General features: G+C 35.1%; 1 protein-coding gene across 1 annotated transcript in view; it reads left to right on the forward strand.

Moving 5' to 3' along the window:
* Positions 1–18311, forward strand: part of bchs (WD repeat and FYVE domain containing 3 bchs) — a 1547413-nt gene that overhangs the window by 823892 nt on the left and 705210 nt on the right. The window lies entirely within an intron of this gene.

Raw genomic sequence — 18311 nt, forward strand, 5'->3', positions numbered from 1 at the left:
ACAAATTCCTACAGTATTTAATTTTTAAAAGTAAGAAAGATTCGTAGTAATAAAAATAAGCTGCTTTGTCGTTATAAACAATACGACAAATATCCGAGTAAGCATGGCATTAACAGATAAATAGTATTTTTTCTAATTGCCATATAATAGGATCTGGTTTATAGATTTTACTAATCGAAGGCCAAACATATTTGAAGTAATAGGATCCTAAGCAACTCAGCAACATAACAACAGTTCTTTACTTACAAAAGGAGTGTTAAAGAATTCTTTCAATATTTTAAGTGGTTTATTTGCAAGGTGTGAGTAAATATACTTGAATTTAATTTTCTAAGCAATTTAGAACTGTAAAACATAAAAACAGCCAAATATTTTTCGTGTGTATAATAATACTTAAGCTTAATTGTTTATTTTTTTTTACAAAACACTACATTTTTTTAACAAATCAGTGACATTTTAGACATGTGCTTCAATATTTTTATTAGTTTTTGTTTGAAATTTTTATATTTACTTTCTTATTGCTGCTTAAAAATGTAAACATGATTTTTCCAACTTTCGTTTAGGTTCAAAGATAATTTTTCTACTTTCAAAAAACTGTTTCCTGTCTCCTTTTCACTTTTTACTCTGATAAAAATGACAACATTAAGCAATCTGCTATTAATAAAGATTAGTTATTAAACTTTACTTTAAAATTTAACTGAAATTCATAAAAATTACTAGCTTTTTTAAGGAAAACATTGTATGACCTGAAATAAAAAATACAGTATTCATTCATAGCACTTTATTATTGTTTAAATGTTAAGTTTGTGACTGTCAGGGATACATTTTTGAATGCATTTTTTTTTTTAACTATTAAGTAGTTTTAAAAAAAGGTTTCGTATAGTTAAAAATTGGATAAGTTATTCTAAAATATGCAAAAAAATTCATCATAAAAAAGATTTATGTAGATTCATTAGTATTGTACTTATTTTGACCAATAGATTTAATTTTGAAGAAATGGTTTTATAAGTATATTGTTAAGTAATATTTAATGAATGAATGTAATTACCCCAATTTTTTAACTGTATAAGTTCTTATAATTGTAATTTAAAACATTTTTATTTATGTCAATACTCGTCTATAACCTTGATTCCATAACTCTGCTTCTACCCTTTTTGTGCCATCTGAATCTAAAAATGTCGTACTATGTGTTAATTTCAATACTAACATTTCTTATTTTTTATAATATAAGTTTGTAAGCTTGTATTTCCATTAAAATATGTCATCTATAATATCACCACTAATATGCTGAAGTTAAACTGTCAAAGTATACAATAATTTTGATTTCTGTAGTTTTTTTTTGTAGTTTCTTTTGAGTCTTCTTAACATAGGTTTGAACATATCAAATCAATTAACCTATCTTCTGGACTATGACAACAAATTTTGTATAAACATGTAAGTATACGTTTATCAACAAGGTTCTATTCTCCTCTTACTGATGCTTTAAACCTTTCAAACATCAGCTTACCGTATTTACAAATTATTATTTAAGTACTATGAACTTACAGAACATCCGAGCATTGAAGGAGGCTTGGGAATGTTTATATTTATAAGTGATTATGTGTACAAGTCGTCTGGATGCTGAGACTATTGCCGTCTGCGTTACTAAGCATAACTTCATAGTTTAATTTTACTCGATTATTTACTCTATTCGTGATATGAACCCACCTATAGCGCTGCCTTCGTGACAATCAATGAAACTGACGAGAGGCAGGTAAACAAACCGAAATAACATGTCTGAGAAAGGAGCCGTTGAAGAAAAAGTTCAATCTCTAATGAAAAAACAGCCTACGCATTGGTGCAGTGTTCCCGAGCGTAAATTTAAAAAGGATCCTACTTACACTAACTTTGATATTTGAGGTTATGCGTGTGTCCATCTTACAAGCAACTATCCACTTCTGGCATTGTTTTTTATTCTTTGGAAGTCGATGTACGTAGGATCCTTTTTAAATTTAGACTGAGGAACACTGCACCAATGCGCAGACTGTTCTCGGCAGTTTTTTTTGTTAGAGATATCACTTTTTCTCCAATGGCTCCTATCAAAGACATGTTATTTTGGTTTGTTTTCCTGCCTCTCATCAGTTTCATTGATTGTCATGACGGTGGCGCTACAGGCGGATTCACATTGCAGATTATGATAAATAAGAAGTGAATGAATAATAAAAACAGTTATTAGAATTAGAGAAAAAATTAACGAAAATTCGAAAAAAAAAAAATTTTATAGCTCAGCTTCTCGACATTTTCCTCGAAGTGAGTGGCCTGTACTGGTAAGTCCAGGCATGTGCTAATGAGGAAGTGGCCTAGAGTAAGGACATTCAGATTCCTGAAAGGTATGAGAGGTCGGCCATTTAACACAGCCTCGATGCTGGCGAGAGTGGTATGGAATTCCTCGTTTGTCAAATAATGTTTGCTCAAGATGCGCCACAAAAGGAGCCTTACAGCCCCGATGCTAGACTTCCATACTTCTTTAAAATAAGGGGCCCCCGAGGGGATGAAATACCAAGAAAGACCTTGATGGGCGAGGGCCTCGGTAGCGAGATCCCATTTAAATTTATCTTCTCTCTAGGCCTTTCATACATCTGTGTCTTCTACACAAAAGTAAAGAGCGTTTTCACTCCTAAGCTGGTTGGCCACGCCAATTGCAGACTTCAGTCAGCCTACCGGAGGAGAAGGTGGTAGTCAAATCTCTGATGAGCTCAAGATGCATGGCTGTAGTGCATATATATATGAAGACGGTGATATTCGCTTTCGTGGTGTGAATCTCACAGCCATTTGGAGCGAGCACGTTGAAAGGGCTGGCGTAGTCAACACCAGTTCGAGTTAACTCACGAGTTGGTGTGACGCAGGATGTGGGAAGAAAGAGCCAAGAGCTATGAGGTTGGTTGGGTGTGAAGCCGCATGCAGGTGGTTCGTCGAAGTAGGTATGCTTTGATTGTCCTTGTGCCACCGGCGATCCACACTCGTCAGGAAGTGTTGGCTTGGGTGAGTGATTGGGCAAATTGTGGGCCCACTTACAACCATTTTTGTGTAGCAGGCTGTAATAGGTTGACCTGCAGTGTTGATACATTCAGTAAAGGGGGCACAATTCGACCCCGTGGCCTGACTTTAGACATTTGAAGCACAGATCTCCTTGGATAATTAGTGCTTTTTTCACCGATAGGTTCAGGTTGCGCAAGTCATCGCAACGGCTAATATAATAAGTGTGGCTAATAATATAATAGCTAATATAATAATGGCTAATAGACGTGCTTGAGCGTCACCAGCGACGTGTGGCTTCGCGATCCAGCGAGTTTATCATAGGTATACGATTAAAAATACATGCACGTTTCCCAACTCACTATGCCAATCTTGCCGTTGTTATATTACTACGTATCAGTAAAAGTGCTAGTTGTGTTCATCCATGGCTAGATTGCTAGCTCGCTACACTAATGAATTCCAGCTAGTGATTGAGAATAAAATGATTCCTTTCCTTTTTCCTACTACTCCTTGTTTGCACTTTTGATGCACTGCGCGCTCTGTAACATACGCACCAAGCATAAATTTCAACAGTAAGTTAGAATTGCTTATCATGGAGAAAGGTGCGTATAGATGTGTGGGTGCAATATTATTTGCGCATATGCACGCAAATAAATAGTTATGCTCAAAATATCGAGCACAGTGTCTTGATTGATGTTTTTTTAATGAATAAATGGGCAAGTGGTTCCGGGGGATTAGGTTAAATAAATAATTTAAAAAATTGGCCTCTAAAAGTCTAATTAAGAAACTGGAAACGAAAAGAACGAATAAGTTAAAAATCACGAAAAAACATTGTCCGAAGAGAGAATTCTCCAATGTTACGAATGTTGACTAAAAAAATACTCCTCTTCAGAGAATAAAAATTTTCGTTTTTGTTTATTTAAAAATTTTTGATGAAACTATTCTGTCTCCATCGCCTAGGATTACCTGAATCCTGAATAAAGGAGGTGGTATAACAGGTAGGGAGGACATGCGAAATCTTGGATTGGTAGAAAGAAAGCAACGTGGTATAGTATAATAGGTATCGTATAACATACTAAGTATGTTGCTTTGACTAGGCAAAAGTCTTGAATGATAGTGAACGTGAGATAATACGAAAGGTGAGTATAGAAAGTAACTATATTCAACATACTAAGAAAAATAGAGACAGAGATTATGATAAACAACCTACTATGAAAAAAAGGAGGGTAAAAGAAAGAGACGCAAGTAGTGCTGCTATAAGTAAATTATAGAGCGGGTAAGAAGGCAAGTCTGATGAAAGATGCCATTTTCGGGGACTTAACGGATAATAGAAGCGGTAGAGAGAAAAACAAAGAGTCCTACGCATACATGTTATACACATCCCTGCTTGGCTTGTTATTTTCCCAGTTAGTTCCAAAAATAGTAGAGCCAATTAGTGGCTTTCAGACACTTTAGCCACACTCCCCTTATAACCACTTTCTTAATTCAAGAAAAATGCGTTGTGACGAGCTGATTGTGAGTACGTAATTTACATTAATTAAATTTTACGGGACTCTTCCACCATGCCTATGATGACAGCTTACATGTGTATAGTAACACAGCAATGTAGAACTAGAAATATCTGCCATAGTAAAATGCAAGAAAAACATGACTTAGTAAAAGCTAGTAAATGTGTGAGAAAACGTTAACTTTACTACGATTTGTCAGTTGCACGTACTTAGCCATGCGTGAAACATGTTCACGTTTAGTGAGAGTGATTCTTACCCACGGTGAGAATATGATAATACCAGTTAAACGCACAATGTGAAATGTGCAGTGCTATTTTTCGATCAGATACAGATGACAGAGTTTTGGCTTCTGTTATGGGCTGCAGTTTTTTGCTGCAGTGGCTAATCAACCTCACTTTTTGCACGAATGGTCTTAGTACTGATTCTCCAAAACCACTCACAAATTTGTAAGCAATGCTCAAAGTGCCAAAGGATACTAATTGATCGTATAATCTGGTACCACGCCATTGCACTAGATCTTTTTGAAAACGCTCGTGGTGTGGTCACGTAACTGACGTGTGGATTGCCAAAACAAATCGATCAATCATACGAGTTGCTTCTCTGTCTACTACTTAGCTTGCCTAAAACGATCGTGATCTCACGAGCAATGTGCAAAGATCCAACCATGGACATTCATTTTACTATTTTTGTGTACTTCTTTTACATTGTAATATTACATTTGCTTTGTAAGAAATTTATATCGAAAAATCTTCTCACACATTCTGTCTTTATTTTTACTGACTGTAATTACATTCAGAAATCTTGAAAATTGACAGTTAGAAATTGTGTATACAAGTTTAATCTACGAGCTTGATTTGCTGTCAACGTTCAGCTAAATTATTTAATAATCTTATTTTTCTTTTGGTGTAATATTACATCTCACACATGACAATCATTAAGATATTAAATCAGAGATACAATACTGCAACAAACAAAGGGCTAACGTGGTACTAATAGATCAGTTGGTAAAGACAGCATGCAGTAGCGCACCGATAAGACTATAGCGCCATATCAGCTACCACATATAAAAACTATGCCTCTCAACTCAATACAGACGACAGTTATGGCTGTTGTTATGGCCCACAGTTTTTTACTGCAGTAAAAAATCAACTTTATTTCACGCGTGAATCGACTTTGTGCTATCTCTCTAAAGGCTCTCATGGATAAGTGAGTTATACACGAATTGCCAAAATATGTTGATTTGTTTTATGATCTGCTGCCACTTCATTGTGCTAGCTCTTTTTTGAAGTGCTCGTGATCACGTGTGTGGCACACGTATCGCTGAAACTAATTGGCTGATCGCACGATCCACTTTTATGTATACTAGCACACCCAGAATCGTTATAGACTCGTAAGTTGTCCATATGGTTACAAATACATATCTGAGCAGTAAGTCTAAAGATGCTTTGTGCATTATAATAACTCAGTTAATTTACGGCAAAAAACATTTTGTAGGGTTTAATAACGGAGTAGAGGCAAGTGAAATGCTCAGTCATTCGAATACGACCGTAGCCTTTGGTTTGATGATTTCTCTTTCAACGGTAACAACTAACTGAGATGAAGAGTCTGAAAAAAGGTAAATCAAACTTCATCGCAAACATAATTTTCAAACTCTTTTCATAATTAAAAAAAATGGATTGAAACTCGTACAAAATAAATAACAAAAAAAAACGGGCCTTTGTAGGGCCAAATCATTGCTCATTAAAAATAGGAAATTGCTAGCAAGAATGTTCTAGGATTTAAGTTATATAAATGTATCTAATTACCATCTGTCAGCACATTTTCAAAAGCGTTACAGCGGATATTATATAATCAGCGTCAGCAGGCATCCGGGAAAGTAGGGTTTGTCCGACAGAAACTGTACTAGACTACAGCTATTGAGTGCATTATCGATAGTTTTCGCAGTCGAGAGACTCTCGATTCTCGACGAGAGTGTATACATAGATCAGGCCGCAGTTTAGTTCCGTTCCACCGTCGTTCCGTGTTTGGATTTTGTTGGGGCCAAGTCGTCTGCTCCGTGCCGACTATCATAGCAGGTTATCTTATCTAAACTGATTATTTGAGCAGCATTGTTTACTAGTCAAGATTTAGATTTTAATTTGATAACAGGCAATGACACTTCCAATTCAAGAAAAGATACTTGTTTTAATTGTTGTGCAATTTTTGTGTCTGGTATTTTCATGTGTGGCTAAGTATGAATCAAATTAAACGGTTACACTATTAATGAAAAAAAAAAGGATAAATTGACCACAATAGCTTGTAATAGTACGTTATAAAAGTAAATACAATTATAGCATTTAATTTTTCAGAACTTGTGGGATTATTTTTTTTCACTGGTACTCTTTGGACAGACATATGTCGAGCAAAAATAGTAGCAAAGCTGAGGAAGAGTTCAAGGTCCACTTGACCTGCTCTAGTTTTTTAATTTCTAAATGGTTGCATCTGTTGTCATCTACTCAAAGTTCAAGTCTGTCGAACAAGTGTGCAAAGCAGGTGAGTTGGAGTGTTCTTGGTAATCGTCAACTGCTGAAATCTTTAAGTGAGCAGACAATTCTACTCATGACAAGAGGATAAGCCCATGTCATTTTCAACCAGTAATTTAAGTTCCACATCGGCGATTACACTGTTAATGATGAAAATCCACAACTGCCTTTCTTCGAACTACCAAAGCACTGAGTACTGTTTTACCCATTACTCAGGCTGGTATGTTAATATCTGGGCACCTGGATTAGATGAATCTCTTGTAAATATAGAAATATTTGAAAAAAAAAAGAAATACAAGCTATAGATGAAAGTATTAAGGTTTTTTCTGTTGTTCGGAAGTTATATTTCAACAGCACCGAGGATTGTTATGTTTGACAGGCAAAAATCATATAAGGAAATGTAAAAAGTAATTTATAGTTACCGAACAAATTACTGAATGTTTGTTTATTTTTGCTGGTGACCAAGTACAAATATGTAATTAGTTATGGTTACAAAAAATAATTACAAAAAAAGTTGTCTAATTTCAAGTACTATGGTATGTGTTTGATAATATGTGTTTTAGTATTGCACAATATTGGATAGTACTGTCAAATTCTTGTGGTGTTCTTTTTGAAAACCTCATGCCAGCGATATTCGCGGATAACTGACTGTACGAAATATTCCTTATTAAAGGGTTATGATATCCCGTTCTTTCAAAATTTGTTTTTGATGCAGAGACTAACGTATTTTAGAACCAGTTTCTAACTGATGTCATATCTTTTTCCGTAATTACTATTGGCTTTTCTTTACATACTATGTACGCCCATAAACATACATGTACACCACAATTTACACCCACACCTTTATCGCTTCTTTGGGATGGAACATCCATTGGCTCGTACTGTGTCCATTCTGCCCAGTTTAAGGGCGACAGATTAGCTACATTAAACACGTTATCAATGAAACCGCATATCTTTTCAACGGTTACCCTGAATAGACTGCCATGCAACGAATCGATGTTAATAATTTCTCTCGTTTTAAATGATATAATAATGAGCGTTCAATGCAAGTCTCCACCTTTCGGTATTACCCACAGTTTGTATGTCCATGCCAATATATTTAACGCCCATTCAAAATATCCCGAAGTCGTATGAGATGCTAATAACCATTCCAAGAATTTTGTGTACAATAAAGGTTCTCTGCTCGGATTTTCGTGAGCACATAATTTTAAAAACGAGTTTATCACATTGTCGTCTATCATCTTATTTGGCATTAAAGTTTGCTTTACTCAAATTCTGGATGTATAGTAAGAGACATCATACCAATTTTTAGGATGGTTACGAGTAACTGTATTGAGCCAAGGCCATCTACATGTTGACGTGTCCTCGGCAAAAATCAGAGGCTTCTCTGCAAGTTTTGAAACGGAAAGTGGTTTTGCAGTGTGAGACACTGGTTCATGAAAACTACTGTAGAACATTTTTGACTCATTAATTATTGCATGATTTTGAGTATTTTCATCAAAAATTAATCCATCGGTCACTTTAGTTTTTGTACAGTCTAAAACGTCAGAATTGAGATCCACATCATCACTAAGATCGCTTGGAAATCGCTCTGTACAAAGTAAGTTTTCATATCAAGAATTCAAGTTTGTGGAAGAGTTATTTGTAGACATTTACGAATTATTTTCCGTATGCATTTTACAGTCTACGATTTTATCGTGGATAACCTGTAATTCTTGATCTCTTTTCCTTCTTTTTCTCTTGGTTTAATTAAAAATTTCGGTATACTCGAAGGCTTCTTTTATTTCTGCCTTGGTAATATTGATCATTCCATAATGTGCCTCTTACTTCTTTCTTTGATTTTGCGTTTTCTGTTGCGATCTCGAGTAGACTTGTACATTACTTTCACCATTTCCTCAGATGGATTAAAATTCAAGGAGCCACCCTGATCCTGGATGTTGTAAGCGGTGAGCATCATTTCTGGTGTTGCGTTGGAATTTGGTATAGTGAAAACGTGTAAAGCAAAATCAGCTAAATTTCGAAATAAAGGTGTATTTGTATCATCTAAAAGGTCTCTTAGTATGCACCAAAATTTATCTTCACGAACAGCCATATTGATCTGATCTTTAATTTCTTTTCGGAATTTGTAACTGGTAAGTTTGTGCCATTCGTGATTGATTTTTGTTTTCAATCCTATGTTTTTTTTATCAACTACTACTTTGTACATATTAAAAACAGCATCAAGAGTTGAGCATTCTTTTTCCTGAAACTCTGCACTCAATGAATTTTGTCGATTTAAACATTGTATGTGATTGAATCTGAGATCGTCCAATTTTAACCCCTTCTTCATTTGTATGCACACATCTACATGACAGTCTCGAAAATCTTCAAATAATTTTATTCCATCTTTTTTGTTCGTAATGTACTTGTCGACAAAATTCATCGTTTTCTTCCCAAAACGAATCGATTGTAAGTCCTTGTACTGACTTTTCAATTCAGGATTAATACTTGATATTTGGTTTTTACTAGCGCAATCATTAACATATGAATCGTTTATGTATAATTGCAAAAACTGTAGATACGCTATTATCATGACGTCTCTTTTTTTCACTCACTGTTCCTTTATTTGTACCTTTGTCAATAAATTATAAATGTACAATGGACATTTTTCAGACTTATTTTTTTTTGTTATAGCTGTCACTTAAACTTCGTTCGAAAAATAAATAGTCAAAACTGGCCAACGTTCGAGTAATCTCCCAATACAATCATGACAAGATAACCATCGTATTTCATGAGGTGTTAAGATCTGGAGGAATTTTAATCTCATGTTTTCCTGTTAACTTCTCTATTTTTTAAATCTTGCACCACAACAACTTATATAAGTGTCTATCATCGATGGCAAGTTTAAAACTTCTATACTGAAGGTCTCCATTGAATTTTGAGCAACTAGGTGCTCGGTGTGACAGTTACACTTAACTTTCACAATATTAGGAGATATTTCTTTGAATCTCGTGGAAACATAATTTCTTTCGCCCTTAATAACGCTTGCACCATCGGAAGCAAATGCTATCATTTGAGTAAGATTTATGCCTGCATCTAAAAACGTCTCTTCGATTTTATCGTAAAGGGCCTATGCGTCTACTTTTGCGTGTTCGTTGTCATAAACAGGAACAATATCTCATAAGCTATCTACGATTTTTTTCTTCTCATCATTAGCATAGTGAACGGTAATACATAAATGCGATTCTGTAGTTCGGTCTGTAAATTCATCCACTTGGATTGCAATTTTTTTTATTTTCGAAATCTCAGTCAACTGTTTGTTTTGAAATGGAGGAATGACGTTTCTAACAGTTTCTGAAAGTTCGTGTTGCGAGCTATTTGCAACTTTCTTGAGCTTTGCAGAATCATCTGCTATATTTTTAAAATTATTAACAATTTTCTCAGTTAGCTGAAATGGAATATTCCAATCTACAGCCATTGCGGCAATTTTTATTTTCATGGCTGCTACGTCAGCGTCAAAATACTTTGATGTATTGCCAGTAGCAATAACGTGTGTGTTCCGCTTGGAATGTCTACTTATATTTTTTTTACGATTTTTTAAAATAACATTACACCAAATACACAATGCGCTTTCTGCATTTAAAACACGTATATATGCTAAGCGATGTTTTGAATACTGTCTGTCTTTTTCTTCTTTCGAACATGACTTGTCGGATATGCGATCGTCGACAACATTTGACTGACCATAAGAATTTGATCGGAACTGATTTTTTTTATTTTTTATACCGCTCTTCGTACTTCCGTTGAAAACTGTTACATCATTTTGCGTAATTGTTTGTTCATTTGCAACAGATTTTTCGGTACTCGTGCTTGCCATAGCTACGGATTTTGAAGTATCGAGTTTGACTGTACGTATAAAACTAGAATAATCATTCTGGAAATGTATGTTGCGGAAGGTAAGCTTCAAGCCTCGTAGTTTCCCGAAAAGTGGAAAAGGGGATGTACGATGTTGTTATCGCACACACGATGTTGTTGTTGCAAAGCTTCCTTCCAGAAAACCAAGCTTTCCGGCTGACTGGAAACAAATATGTACGTGCTGTGTGGCTAAAATTATTGATAAACACCAAACGTTGTAAACCTTCTTACCAATAAAAGTTGTTCAGCTAATGAAAAAATTTTGCACAGAGCACAGCCTGATGGGCCTACTTAATCACGGTACCAACACATATTGTGCGCCTCTTCGTAAAAAAAACACGATAAAAAAAAACGGAACTGATCGTTGTAAGAAAATTGTACAATCAAATCAGCCGCAGATCTACTTATGCAACAAGTTTGTCGGACAAAGAGTACTCTCGTAATGGAAACATCAAGCTTGTCAGTAATATGCCAAATAAATGTCAAGCATGTTTGACCGTGTTCTAGCGCATCTTCCATGTATAGGTATAGACATGGGCACGATCTAAAACGGGATAAATAAAAAATAAGTTCTAACTTGTGCTGTGTCTCAGCGAATCGCATTTGAGGAATCGCAAGATAAGTGAATAAGTGTTGGAAACAGCGCAGTATAAATACAGGTAGTAATATAAGCATGTATTATCTACCTACAAGCATATGTCTGCAGCTACTTTTAAGATCCGTCACTTACAGCGTCATGCTGCAAGGATTGACCGTCATATTAATGGTCAAGAAAAAATATACTTATACATGTATTCGTGTTTCCCCTGGTTATATACTAAATACTACAGGCTAATCCCGGCCAAAAAAAATCATGTTATTTATTACGTGACGTTATCGAATTGTAACAAATCACGTTATACATCACGCATGTAATCACGTGATGTGCGAAAATCACGCTATTTATCACGTAATAATTAACGTGACATCATCGATTTTCAGCTGGGATATATATTGTAGTTGTATAGTGATTTACATGACAAAGGAAATTCGCAATTTATAAATGTACATTTCAGGATTAAATTCCTTGGTCCTTTGGCAACAAACGTACATAAATAAAACTCGATCCGTTTTACAGTTTGATCTGTGCATAAAAAATTGCATGAAAAGGTGACTATGTAGGTACTATGTACATGTAATAAATGCCAAAAATATGTATGTGTGAAAACAATATTTCTTACGCATTAACTAATTTTAATGATAAAAAACCATAGTGTAAAATATTTTCTACGATCGACGACATCAAAGCATATCATCAGCAAAAATCAAGACTACAAGTTTTTCGACAACAATCGGATGAAAATGTCAGTTCATTTGTAAAAATCTAAGGCTCACTATTGACCACAAATATAAAAAAAAATGCAGCATTACTGTGTCATTATCATTATTTTTTTTTTCAAGTACAGATACATTTGAGTTTAAAGAGATACACTAAATGTCTATAAAAGTTAAAAAAAAAATGGATAAATCCATTATAAAAATAATCGCTTTTTTTACCTTGTAAGACTAGAAAGTTTAATTAGAGGCAACAAGTCAATGTAGTACATTAACTAAATGCTAGTGGTAATAGTACCAAAAATAATTATAAAATGATTGAAGCAAGAAAAAGGTAATTGATAGCAGGAGAACAATTGTTATTAATTTTAATTTTGTACACTAAAGTTATATTCGTATAAGAACTTGTTTGACTTCATGGAGAGTATGAAAAATAACACGAGAAACAACAGACAAAACCTTAATAATTTCATCTGTAGTTTATACATTTTTTTTTTTTTTTTAATATTTTTATATGCAGAAGATATTGATCAGATCCCGAAGCCCAGAAATTAAAACACCAGCCTGAGTGATGGGCAAGACAGTACTCAGTGCTTTGGTTGTTTGAAGAAAGACAGTAGTGGATTTTCATGATCAACAGTGCAGTCGACGATATGGAATCTAAATTACCGGTTGAACGTGACATGGGCTTATCCTCTTGTCATGAGTAGAATTATCTGCTCACTTGAAGACCTCAGCAGTTAACGATTGCCAAAAACACCCCAACGCACCTGCTTCGCACACTTGTTCGACAAGCTTGAATCTTGACCAGATACTGTTAAGAGATTTTGCTGGGAAACAACAGAAAAAACATTAACAATTTCATCTATAGATTGTATTTCTTTTTTTTTTACTTCAAATAATTTTAAATTTACGAGATATTTATCCGATCCAAATGCCCAGATAGCAAAATACCAGCCTAAGTAATGAACAAGACAGTACTAAGTGCTTTGGTTGTTCGAAAAAAGGAAATTGTGGATTTTCATGAGTAACAGTGCATTCACCGATGTGGAACTTGAACTACTAGTTAAACGTGACATGGGCTTATCCTCTTGTTATGAGCAGAATTATCTGCTCACTTAAAGACCTCAGCAGTTGACGATTACCAAGAACACCTCAACTCACCTGCTTCGCACACTTGTTCGACAGACTTGAACTTTGAGTAGATGACAATGGATGCAACCATTTGGAAATTAAAAAACTAGAGCAGGTCAAGTGGACCTTGAACTCTTCCTTAGCTTTGCTACTATTTTTGCTCGACATATGTCTGTCCAAAGAGTACCAGTGAAAAAAAATAATCCCACAAGTTCTGAAAAATTAAATGCTATAATTGTATTTACTTTTATAACGTACTATTACAAGCTATTGTGGTCAATTTATCCTTTTTTTTTTCATTAATAGTGTAACCGTTTAATTTGATTCATACTTAGCCACACATGAAAATACCAGACACAAAAATTGCACAACAATTAAAACAAGTATCTTTTCTTGAGTTGGAAGTGTAATTGACTGTTATTAAATTAAAATCCAAATCTTGACTGGTAAACAATGCTGCTTAGATAATCAGTTTAGATAAGATAACCTGCTGTGATAGTCGGCACGGAGCAGACGACTTGGCCCCGACAAAATCTGATTACGGAACGATGGTGGAATGGAACTAAACTGTGGCCTGATCTATATATACACTTGCGTTGAGAATCGAGAGTCTCGTGACTGTGAAAACTATCGATAGTGTACTTAATAGCTGTAGTCTAGTACAGTTTCTGTCGGACGAACCCCACTTGCCCGGATGCCTGAGTGTCAGTATGAACATTAAAACGAATGTTCGAACTTTATTGTTTGGTAAAACATAAAATATATCTCGAGAAATTTCCCGTGAGTACATACTTTTATCTTGAAAAACACAATCGTCTCAACGGTATTTGCATAAGCAGTTACACGAGTAACTATAGTTGTGATATTTTCTTAAAAGTTTATTCCATTACTACAGAGTGTATTTCAGCTTTCCAGAAGGGCTTGCGGTCTCACGATTGGTGTGTGGAGGCCCCAGGCGCGAGTGCTCAGCTTTTTGACAGAGTTTAGTATAACAACATAGATACTTGATGACAATACCCGCTGACGAGCGCAGTGAGTGGACCTACTAGTTGTAACAAGACCATTTGTGTCAGACGGTTTTTGCGAAACATTGACCATATAAGTGATACTCCCTTCGATCTGGTCATGTTTTGTTACGGTTATTGGCAGTCTAGCTACTGAGATCTCGAGAGTAATATTGAGTTCCATGAGGGATTACTACAAAATAGTGATTTGGTGGGTGACCACAGATTAAAACTGGCCATTATTGATGATTTGATGCGCAAATCATCTGGTGGTGTTAGTATCGTTGACTTATTTACTAAAGGCAGTCATCGTAATAAATTGAGCGTAATCTTTATCTTGCTAAATGTATTCCATCAAGGTAAGGGCCAGCGCAATCGATAACCTTACAATATATTTTAACCTCCAAAAATTTACGAGATGGCGCACAAATGAGATACCTTTGGACACAAATCTGATGAGTATTAGAATTATACTTTGCGACTATATGGTTATTTTTTCTGGATCTCAAGCAAAGTACACCGGACAATTATCGATTTTAAACTTGTACGTTGCCGAAAGACGAGTATCAGTACTTATAGGTGACTAAAAAACAGATGAAAGGAAGCGACACAGCTAAACGATTTCCAATCATATAGTTGTCATGGCATCAAAGTCATGTTCCAAGTTCGGTTGGAAGCACGTTGCCATCTTAAAAACTCTTTATCATCTTGACACCGAACAACAAAAGACCTTGTCACACAAAGCTGATACGATGCTAATCGAGTATATTTGCGAATGCTCGTGAAACATTCTCGAAGAAAATAGTCTGCTAACTGCGTCGCACAAAAAATCCTTGCGCAGACACGCCGACGTTCTTAGAAAACTCGGAAACGCAAAAATTCATAGAGATTAACAACATCTTAAATAAATTGTATACCAATAAACAAGAAAAATGCAAGAAACATCAACAAATTATTCAACGGAACTAGTACTACACCTTTAGTAATTGGACAGTAAAAAAAAAGACATGCTGAGGCGATCACAGCAAACACCAAGGCATCACAAGATAACGATCCCTCCGATGATAACGTCGATGAGGACATAAAGAAGCGTAAAGAGAAGGAGAGATAGGGTGCCAATTTTATTAAAAGCATGCTGAAAAAGTTTCGTTGAAGAGCTGCAGTTATCGTATAACGATTGTGCGCTACGGGTAACTTTGAATGGAGCAATGAACTTGCCGTTATTATAGGTGAGGTTCACATACCACAGTCAAACATTTTTGATCTAGTGAATAATGCCTTGAGAAACAGAAGAAAATTTTCACTGGTGGTGCGTGATTAGTATACAGTGGCATTTTGTATGACAATCATCTTACAAGAGTGTCAGACACGCAGGAATATTGAAATTACTGATCGACAATGACGGCAATAGATCGAAATCGCCAAATAAAAGTCCAAGTTCTACGTCAAATAGTGGGAGTTTTCTTGATGAAAGTGGTACTAAATAACGGTGTTGCTGAAAAACAAAAAAAAATATATAAAAGTTAGGCCTTTGTCGAAACAAGTACAAACATGGTGTTGGTTGAGCGAAAAAGTGACTAAAGCGAAGAAACTGAAGATAAACTCGAGCATGAGAAAAAAACAGTGCTCTCGACGCTTTGATTAACTTGCTTCCGTTTGAGATGCATGTACCTGGATGCAAATTTATTGGTCCTGGAATGAAGCTATGAAAGCGCATTGAGCTAGCTCAGTGATGTGGGTATAAACCTCAAAAGCTAAAGAGAAAAGCCGAGAAAAAATTAAAAATACTTATAGAAGGTTTGAGTCAATGAGCCATTTTAGTTTTGAAGGCTTCGTAGAACTGTGTAGTCAAGGCTTTGACGTCGTGAAAGTAAAACATAAAAAAATTAAGGAAACGAGCAAAAAATACAAGAGGGAAAAGAAAAGAACAATAAAAATAAAGAAGACAAAGAGAACTGCAAGAGATATTTTTAAAAGTTAAATTTAACAAAAATCTTTTTTTCTCACAGTTACTTGTGCAAGTGCTTCAAGTCTTAGCTTTTCTTAGTTGATACTCTACCGACTTATAAAAAAATTTATACCGACCGATAAAAAAAATTTTCTTTTGTTTCTCTCCCTCTCCTATCATAATAAAAACTATCTATTTCATGAACCAATGGCTTGACTAAATGACAACGTAATAACTTAAATAAATCAATCGAGCAGAGAAAGTTGCCGAGAATTGGTAGCAGACTTGGTGACGTACTTCTCCGGCATAAAAGAGATGAAGGTTTGAGATCTGACCGAGTTATAAGGGGTAAATGACCTAATTACTAAAATTTTTTACTGTGCTAAACTGTTTATTTTATCATGTTTTCCGATATAAATTAAAGTAGTTTTATTGTATTTCATCTACAGCATGTTGTGTGACTAAAACGAAGAAAGTTTTCCGGTTTTTTTTTTTTTCTTTACCAACAATTGTTTAAGTATTGATATTACTAGCTTTTATTACTGCGCACGATTATTTAATCAGCATTATTGACTGCGCCCCCTCAATTACTGCGTAGACATTTCCATTAAGATTTCTTACGTTGAATTCTATACCCAGCTACTGCGCACCAACTACTGTGAATAGCTCGACATTTTGTAGGTTCGATTCGTTAAAATTCATTTCATTAAACAATTATGGATTTCATGATGTAAAGTATGATTCTGGATTAAACATTGTTAACATCTAAACGTTTTACAATGTCTAGAACATACGAATTTTCAAATCCGTTATTCTTGTTTTATATTAGGCTGCCTATACATAGAGTCTATAAATTCCAGGACCAGCCAGAAGCCCGTGTGAGTGCGAGTGAAAAGCAAAAACATATACTCTCTTTCTTGCACTCACATGGGCATATGGGCTGGTCCTGGAAGTTCAAGGCTCCATGTATACGCACCCTTACCGTCAAGTGCACAGTAATTGGATGTTTGTTCATACACAGATACGCCTGTATAGTAATTGGATCATTTACCCCTACTATTTTCTAACTGTTGCGTAAAACGAATTCTTAGCTTATCAGTTATTTTAGCCTTAAGAATAGAGGGATTTCTGTATCGTTTTTTTGAGGCCTAGGTAATCTATAACATATTTGAACAAATTATCTAAATAAAAATTTTTGCTTAAGGTAGTCGTTTGCCCTTAGCCATACGGAATAATATATCAGTATTTGAAATGAGTTTATCGTATAATTATTTTCTTATCGAATAAAATGTTCGTTTTTCATGCATAATTCTTATGCTTGCTACGTTAACTTGTGCAAATTTCAAATCTTATTTTTTTATTCTGGCACCACTAGGTTCTCTACAACTTCAGCAGTCAATTAATGTATCTATTTATATCCATACCCATACACACACTTAACTTGCCTCAACCTGTAGTGGAATGCCGTTTTTGAAATGTGTAAGATTTCGTTCCACCCACTATCCCTGGTTAGTTTTTATATTTGCTTGATTGCAAAATAAAATGTTTTTTAATTTTTTTTTATTAGTTTTTCTTATTGTTCTAGAGGTACTTGACTTAACACTGCAAAATAGAGTACCTTTGACAATTAATGACGTGGAAAGGTTCCTACCTCCCTCGCCATCACCAACGAACAGTGGCCTGTTGTATCAAATGCCACCATCATCGGCTCAGTCAGACGAAAATATGCTGATTGCAGACCGTGGCCATTGATACCGTCACAAGCATTCTCAACTTTCTCCTACACGAAGAAATTCGAACTCCAGCCGCTAATAACCCATTTACAACTGTTCAGGACAATATCGTTGGTGGATTTGATTGAGTCATCTCCATCATCATCAAAGATTATAAACAAGGTTAGATATGTTGTTAAGAGAAAATGTAAAATATGTAAGAAAAAATTAAACAAGGATCTTTTTGAATTGTATTATAAAAA

This window comes from Copidosoma floridanum, unplaced genomic scaffold (genome assembly GCF_036245765.1).
Source record: "Copidosoma floridanum isolate Cflo_tuat_1 unplaced genomic scaffold, Cflo_Japanese_pri ptg000030l, whole genome shotgun sequence".
In the NCBI taxonomy this organism is placed as follows: Eukaryota; Metazoa; Arthropoda; class Insecta; order Hymenoptera; family Encyrtidae; genus Copidosoma; species Copidosoma floridanum.